Consider the following 9,093-nt stretch of genomic DNA (forward strand, 5'->3'; position numbering starts at 1 on the left):
TTTTTAATTAGTCAAAATGTACACTGAAGCTTTTGCACAAATGCAAAGATAGACAATGGTTAGTAAAGGTATTGTAAAACCAGTTTTGTTGAATGGGCATTGCTTTTATTAAACCAAGTGATTTTCAACTACAAACAAATGGAATATACACAACATGAAGGAAACAATATGTGTGGAAAACATTAATAACGTTAAACCGTTCAAGGTTAGAGCTCTGGTGTATTTCAAATTCCAGTTAGACAGGAAAACATGTTAATCTAATCCACCAGACTGGGTGAAACGGATGATATACTTCATGCCATCTAATAAGTGAACTGTGGTCACTCAGAAGATTGAAATTGCTAGACTAGATGACAAGTGACACTGTCCATTGTGTTAGCTTAAACTTCACAGGGAAACTTTCTTTTTTAATAAGTCATAATTCAGGGCAATGCATCCATCTGTCAACTAGCACTCATCAACCAACTGGGAATCTTTCACACAAACAGAAAGATTTGTACCAGACATCGAAACAAACGTGATATTGTATTTCCAGAATGAGCTATCAGATAAACAGTGTGCCATTCTCATTATAGACTGTTTGGAATACACATTCTGGAAATTGCAAACTGCAAGTTTGATAGCAGGACACATGTTCATTTTGCTCCTGTATCATGCAATGAAGCGCCTCAGTTTTAGACATTACTGTCAACGGCTTGCTACAAAAATTAATTGAAAGAACTGTTATTACAATATTGTTCAGAAATTGAGTAATCATAGAACTAGAAATGAATTAAAAGTAAGTTTCAGAATATTTATGCTGAAACCCTTGCATGCCAAGCACTGAGTAAATTGCTAAATTTGATAATGACACAAAATAGGTCGGAAAGTAACCTGCGATGATGATGTAAGGGGGCTACATAGAATTGTAGATAGAATAAGTGAGTGGGCAAAGATTTGACAAATGGAATATAATATGGGAAAATATGAAATTTCATTTTGGGAGGATGGATAATAAAATCAAGTCCATTATATAAAAAGTGACAGATTTCAGAGCTCTGAGGTACACAAATACATACACAAATCAAAAAGGCTAGCCTGCTCCAAGTGTAAATTTGTATGTTTGAGTGTTCAATAGTAGAAGTCATCAAATTGAACGAATGTCAAGTCATCTACATTTGAGGTTTTCCTAGGTTAATATCCAGGAATGTTGATTTGTCAATCATTGAGCACAATTGTACCTAATGTTTTCAAATTTTTCTTATTTTGATTTGTTTAAAGTTTTTTCTTTCCTTTCTCATCAATTTCCATCCCTATTAGCTTGGTCAAGTCATCATTAATCAACCTTTCCAATAAGTGTGGGTGAGTATTTTGGACAATGACTAGTTCGTAAGCATCTGATGCTTATAGCTAAACTTCTAGGTGGTCCATCAGGTATCAATCAGGAGCAATCACCTGCTTTTCTGCTCCCACATAAAGCTCCTGTTGCACCTGCACAACTGCTCAAACCAGGACCAATACCTTACCACAGGCATCTATCAAACCTGCTAGTGCAGTTCACCAGGTCATGAAATAAGCATATCATTTTGTTTTTGGTATGGGAGGTGGGGTCAACATTTAAATCTATTAACATACATGTTTTAAAACATTCTTTAAGATGAGTTGTACACTTTACATACTTAATGATTTTATGACGCAGGAGAAGAAATTGGCCTATTGGGATAAAGTGAATACACCAGTACTGCCTGTTTATCTTCTGTGCTATTGTGCAGAATATTTTAAAGAATATCAATGATAAAACACAGTATAGTTAGTCTTTTAGGTTGAATGTCTAAAATATTTACTTCATTCAATCAGTTTGAAAGTTGATGACAACAGAATTGTCAATATACTTATATTTTTGAGGAACGTGAATGTGATATATTAATTTCCACAGCATGTGCTTTTTATCTTTCTGTAAATTCAAGAAACCCGACTGTTTTGATATTCGTATAGTGAGATCTTATTTCCTGGTCATTGATTTTAGATAGGAACTGACTAATAAGGCTCTGTGATTCAACTTGACATCGCCCACTCTTTCAGTTGGTGTCCTCTGGGACCGAGATATTCTGCTCCGATTCAAATATTCAATTTATAACAAATATAAGTCAGACATAAACCTATTGTTTTATTTATCAGGTACAAGTACCACTTGATCTGACTAAACAGACTAACTGAGATGCATACTGTTTGCTAGATTCCATATCTAAGTCCCAACAATGTTATTCATTTTGAATACTGCTGGAACTCACATTTTGTTCATCATAGTTGGCTACTATATATTCCCATCCACGAAGCAAGACACAAAATAAATGAATGGTGGCTTCTTACAGTCAATCTAATCATGTTTAGACAATGATATTAAGGGTTACGGTTGAAGATTCACTATTTACAACGTTTACTCAGTGTAAAAGTCACATAACCTACAGTGCTTAGGTAGTGAGTACAATATTGGTCCAAGAAACTAATACATAAACGATATTCTCTGTAAGTAATATTTGCAATAATTCCAAGCTTTCTTTGTAACATTTACCTTTATGCTGTATCTTAACTGGTCTTACTAAAACAATTTACATTTAAATTATTTAATGTTTAAATATAAGGACATAAAGTAGTAGTCATCAGTGTTGTAATATTAGAAATTTTAAGATCTTTCATTGTATTTTCCAATATTTAGAAGTTTTTCTCTTCTAATCTTCGATGTAGTCAGGTTTCACATAGCAGCACTCTCTTTGTGAATTCGCACACAGTACTGATGAGGTGGCTAAACAGCCAGTAATTGAGCATATTGCAGTCAATGACAGCTGGCACTTGTGATGAACATTGGTCTTTCTGGGGCTTTTCAGAATGATTTCCAAATGTAACTAACTGCTGTGTATTGGACCACTACCATGTTTTCTCAGCTTGACACTTCTTGATCAACATCCACAGCCAGCTAAATCTTGGACTTCGTAACTACAGATTGGTATTGAACATCAATATACGTGTACAACATATTGTGTTTGTTCACAATGAAGTTCAATTTAAGTGTATGCAGCTACAATTCAGACATTCTGTTCATTGTTTAGATATAAACAACTTCATTTACTGGCCAGTCAACTTTTAACTGTCATAAATAGAGCTAACAATTGTAAACATTTCTTACAACTGTGGTTTGTGGTTACTTTTAGCTACTAATCACTACTATTGTAACCACATATTAGGACTTAGTCGAGGTTGAATGGGATAAGCTGAAAAAGAGTGTAGTAATGTGCTACTAACCCACACTCACTCTGTGTAATACAGGAAGCACTACAACTTTGTGCTGCTGCTTGTCTGAATGATCGCTGCTTGCAGCACAACCTACACTGGCTACATACAGCAACAGGGGACATAAAATTCTAACTTCTCACCACCACTTAAAACTGTGGCCAGAGCCTTTAATTTGATTTATTATTGTCACATGTACTGAGTTCCAGTGGAAGGTTATTGTATTGCATGCTAACCAGACAAATCATGCCATACATAAGTACATCAGGGAAATAGAACAGAATGCAGAATATAGTGTTACAGCTAGACAGAAGGTGCAGAGAAAGATCAATTCTAATATATGAAAGGCCCGTTCTGATGACAGCAGGGAAGAAGCTGTTCTTAAATCAGCTGATACGTCTTTTCAAACTTTTGTATTTTCTGCTTGATCGAAGAGGGTGGAAGAGAGTATAACTGGAGTGGGAGGGGTCTCTGATTATGCGCAAATTGAATCTGGCCTTGAAACAGCATAAAGTTGAACTGCATAGGAGAAAGCAGTCTCTAAGGGTTTCCGAATGGGAGAGCTGTTCTGTATTCTCAGGAGGCCATCAAAATACACAATCACAAAGGAATGAGAGCAGATAAAGGTGCAGGTCAACGCCAGAAATCAAGATCTGAGGACTCACGCCCATATCTGTTAGCTTGCAATACAATACCAGCTGTTTAACTGTGACAACCATCTTGTGCAAATAGAGGCCAGGATAATCACTGACACATGTGCTTCTCTCTTGCCAGTCAAGGTGATACATGCTGGAGTCATCTGGAGCCAACCACATTGGGACAGGCACAGCTGTATGTCTAATCCCCATGGAGAAGGTAGTGTCAGCTTTTACTGGAATATCCATTGGTGAACCTATTGTCAACGGTGGGGCTAAAATCAAAGATGATTTTATCATCATATATAATCCTCCTTTGTGTATCCTACTCTCCACCCAGTCCACACTCTTCTTGATTTATAAACTGCAGATGATATAAGAATGCATCTCTTACTTTTTCTTCCACTCCAATTGTACACCCTTACCCTTCTCCCTTTCTCCTTTCTCAATAGATGCAACTTGGCTTACCAGTGGATGAATTACAAGACGAAAGTAATGTTCCACATCAGTTAAAAAAAATCATAACTACCAAGTCAGATATTGACACTGCATACATCTTGGATGTTAGATTAAAGTTGATAGCTGCATGTAGCGAGACACCAGGCATGAGTCAGCTGTAGGCACGGCTACAGCAAAGACAGGATATGTGCCAACATGCCAGAAGGTAAGGTTGCAATTCAAATGAGCACTTAAGTGGGTAGTGTAAAGAAAAGCTTGATAGGTCTGCACAAGGCTTAATGCATTGGGAAGCAAGTCAAAAGTCCTACTGTCAATGTCAAGGTCTGTGGAGGTGTTCAGGGCAAAGTTTGCGCAGACCTCTTTGCTATGTTTGATACCCATCCTCTCCAGAATGGAAATGTGATGAATTCCAGATCCATGTATTATGCAGTATCTTACAGCTGAAGATGCAGTTTTATTGCAGAACCAAGCTGCAGGCACCCAGTGTCTGAGTGTTCAACTGATGTTAAGCAAAGTCAGTTTGCTCCCATGGCAGCTCAGATGTCTACCGTCACGGCTGTGGCTACAATGATTAATAAAGTGTGATAGTAGTCCAGCAATTTCTTCTCTTGTAGTTTTCTAGGATTACTGAGGCACAGATATGGTTAATGGCTTATGGAAAACCTACTCCTTCGCTCAGGCAGATAGAGTTCACACTCCTGATGCTGCCACTCCAACGATGTCTTTATTGTTACTTGTTAACAATGAAACCAGGCAACTGCTACCCATGCTGAGAATGTGTAGTTGGCAACTGAACCTTTAAGACATAAAGTTGATAGAGGTTGTTCTCCAAAGTCATCTGCGTTCTGATACAGTGAAAGTCAGCCACTGGAATCGCGCTGCATTGAAGTAGTCAGACAGGAAAAATAAACTCGAGGAAGACAGGCACTGGGAGACTGCACAAGAATTAGTTGCCTTTACATGCAATATTACATGACTTAATTGATAAATTTCATTTGGCTTGTTTATTTTGTGGTAGATTTTAATTTTAACATTTTGACCAAGCAATGAGAATCGGTGAGAGATGGAAGGTATGATGTGAAATATTTGTGAAAGAGGAGTTGAGAAAATATTTGCTGGTATTACATTTGCATGGCTTCCATATGGACAGTACTGTCAGAAAAGGAATTAAAACAGAAGGTGCTGGAGCAATCCAGGTCTGGCAGCATCTGTGGAGAGAGAAACAGAATTAGCACGTCGAGTCCAGTATGACTCTTCTTTGATTTCATTATAGCACTCAGAAAGGAATTGTTAGGTGGCTTCTTCCCTTCTTTTTATTTGTCTTCCTCTCCTTGGTTTTCCTACTGCTCCTCATGGTTCTGTTCCTCATTTGTTTGCCATCTGGCTGGTGGCAATGGCTATTGCTCCATGACAGTGAGGATGTGCAGCACGCAGGAGAACATCTTAGTTCTTGACATCTGCTATGCTGAGTTAAGCAAGGTTCCTCCAACATGATCCAGATATTGGAATCATTGTTTCAACACCCAATAATCTATTCTATCCCATTTCATGTTATCTTCGTGTATATGTGTTGCGCGCCAGGATCATTAGCCTTGTTATCAGTGGTTAATCTTTGTCTATCAGTGGTCAACCTTTGTTTTGTCAGGGTCATTCAAACTTTGCTGTATAAGGAGATTTTAAGAATGAAGGCTTCATGTCTATTGCCAGGATACAGGGCACTGACCTGCAAGACAGACTGCCTCTGGTCACACACCAGCTGCGTATTAAGAAATTGGAATCTCTTTGATTCTGGAAAGGGTAGCGTTGACATGTGGTTCCAACAAAGTGATGTGCACGCAGTTAATAGCCTCCTGAACCATGTGGAAGGCATGAACTCATTCTGACTGCTTTCCCCTGGTGAGACAGAATGAGGTATGTTCAGCATTTTTGGAATACAGATTCTGAGTGACTTGTCTTATGGAGCCATGTATGCCAAATATCTCCAGCTCCAGCCCTGATGCTCAATTGTTAACTGCTGCAGTCACCTTAGCAACCATTGAAGCAACAACTCTTTGCCTGTTTAGAAGCAGCAGTTGTGGCTTGAGCAGGTGACACTTTTCAATGAAAATCTCCTTGCTGAATTAAACCCGTTCAAATATTGTTTGTTGATATTTAAGATATAAGAATTTCTCCATGAACAATTGTGTGGATACGGCCTCCTATTGAGAACACTATTCCCCTTCCTCTTTGTCGCTCTTCGAGTAGCATGTCTTGTTTTGTCTGCCTTCTGTCTTTCTCCGAATCATGCTGTGTTACAAGGGAAATGTCAAACAGTGCACCCACAAGTCTGGGAGTTTATCGCACAGAAACTTTAAAGCAGCAAATGATTCTTCAGAACTTGCCACATAACTCACTGTAGAGGTTTCCAGCCCGAAACAACTACAGAAAGCAATTAACACTATTAGAATCATAACAGCAGCTGATTAAATCAACTAGCAAATAACCTGCAAATAGTTGATATTCTCTTTAGAAAACATTCAAGTACCTGATGCAATGCAGATGTCAAAACAGTGTTGCAGTCTGATTGACATCCTTATCTTCTTAATCTGCATCCTTCAATTGGATCTTCAATCTGCATTTACTAATGTCCTTGCTAATATGGCATTTGAAAGTATTCATTCCACAAGTACATATTCTATGGATACTCTTTTGGTACCCTTTGAGTCATAGAGCTGTATAGCATGGTAACAGGCCTTTTAGAAAACTCATCCATGCCAACCAGATAGCTTAAATTAATCTAGTCTTATTTGCCAGCATTTGGCCCATATCCCTTGAAATGTTTCCGAATCATATCCAGATGCTTTTTAAATGTTGTAATTGTACCAGCTTCCAACACTTCCTGTGGCAGCTACACACACCACTGTCTGTATGAAAAAGTTGGCCCTTAGGTCCCTTTTAAGTCTTTCCCATCTCACCTTAAACCTATGTCCTGTATTTTGGACTTCACTATCCTAGGGAAAAAAAACCTTGGCTGTTCACCCCATCTATGCCCCTCATGTTTTTTTTAAAGGTAAGGTTACACTTTAAAAAAATAAGCTACTTAGCTGCTCCCCTGTTATGAGCTCCCCCGTTATGAGCTCCCCCACACAGGTTTCTCCAAGGACAGCTGCGAATTTCACTGTTTGTTTATTTTTCTAAGTACGAACCCTGATGTGCCGATATACTTATTACTAAACTGCAGAGGGGGTTACTGGTAATGGCCATAAAATAAATGCTCACCCATTTCTTTCCTACAATAAGCAGAGATTTACACATCAGATAGCCTGCTTTGGAAACCATTTCTTTGAAAAGTGAGGAGATTTTCTGCAAAAGTAGGTTATTTAGCTTTTATAGCATAGGTAACAGATTGGGTGAAAGCAGCAAGGTTATAGTTGCTGAAAGGTAATCAGCTTAACTGTATTTGTTTCACAGAGATCTGGGAGAGTTGGATATGAGACAGCAAGGTGCAGGGCTGGATGAACACAGCAGGCCAAGCAGCATCATAGGAGCAGAAAGGCTGATGTTTCGGGCCTAGACCCATCATCAGAAAAGGGGGAGGGGAAGGGGGTTCTGAAATAAATAGGGAGAGAGTGGGAGGCGGATAGAAGAGGGATAGAGGAGAGGATAGATGGAGAGGAAACAAAAAGGTCGAAGAGGCGGGGATGGAGCCAGTAAAGGTGAGTGTAGGTAGGGAGTTAGGAAGGGGATAGGTCATTCTAGGGAGGACGGACAGGTCAAGGGGGCGGGATGAGGTTGGTCGGTAGGAGATGGAGGTGCGGCTTGAGGTGGGAGGAGGGGATAGGTGGGAGGAAGAACAGGTTAGGGAGGCAGGGACGAGCTGGACTGGTTTTGGGATGTGGTAGGGGGAGGGGAGATTTTGAAACTTGTGAAATCCACATTGATACCATTGGGCTGCAGGGTTCCCAAGCGGAATATGAGTTGCTGTTCCTGCAACCTTCGGGTGGCATCGCTGTGGCACTGCAGGAGGCCCAGGATGGACATGTCGTCTGAGGAATGGGAGGGGGAGTTGAAATGGTTCGCGACTGGGAGGTGCAGTTGTTTATTGCGAACCGAGCGTAGGTGTTCTGCAAAGCGGTCCCCGAGTCTCCGCTTGGTTTCCCCGATGTAGAGGAAGCCACACCGGGTACAGCGGATGCAGTATACCACATTGGCAGATGTGCAGGTGAACATCTGCTTGATGTGGAAAGTCTTCTTGGGGCCTGGGATGGGGGTGAGGGAGGAGGTATGGGGGCAGGTGTAGCACTTCCTGCGGTTGCAGGGAAAAGTGCCGGGTGTGGTGGAGCTGGAGGGGAGTGTGGAGCGGACAAGGGAGTCACGGAGAGAGTTGTCCCTCCGGAAAGCAGATAAAGGTGGGGAGGGAAAGATGGCTTTGGTGGTGGGGTCGGATTGCAGATGGCGGAAGTGTCGGAGGATGATGCGTTGGATCCGGAGGTTGGTGGGGTGGTACGTGAGGACGAGGGGGATTCTTTTTTGGTTTTTATTGCGTGGACGGGGTGTGAGGGATGAGGTGCGGGAGATGTGGGAGACACGGTTGAGGGCGTTCTCGACCACCGAGGAGGGGAAGTTACGGTCCTTGAAAAACGAGGACAACTGAGATGTACGGGAGTGGAATACCTCATCCTGAGAGCAGATGCGGCGGAGGCGAAGGAATAGGGGATAGCATCTTTGCAGGAAGGTGGGTGGGAGGAGGAGT

This window comes from Rhincodon typus, chromosome 14 (assembly GCF_021869965.1).
Source record: "Rhincodon typus isolate 14 chromosome 14, sRhiTyp1.1, whole genome shotgun sequence".
In the NCBI taxonomy this organism is placed as follows: Eukaryota; Metazoa; Chordata; class Chondrichthyes; order Orectolobiformes; family Rhincodontidae; genus Rhincodon; species Rhincodon typus.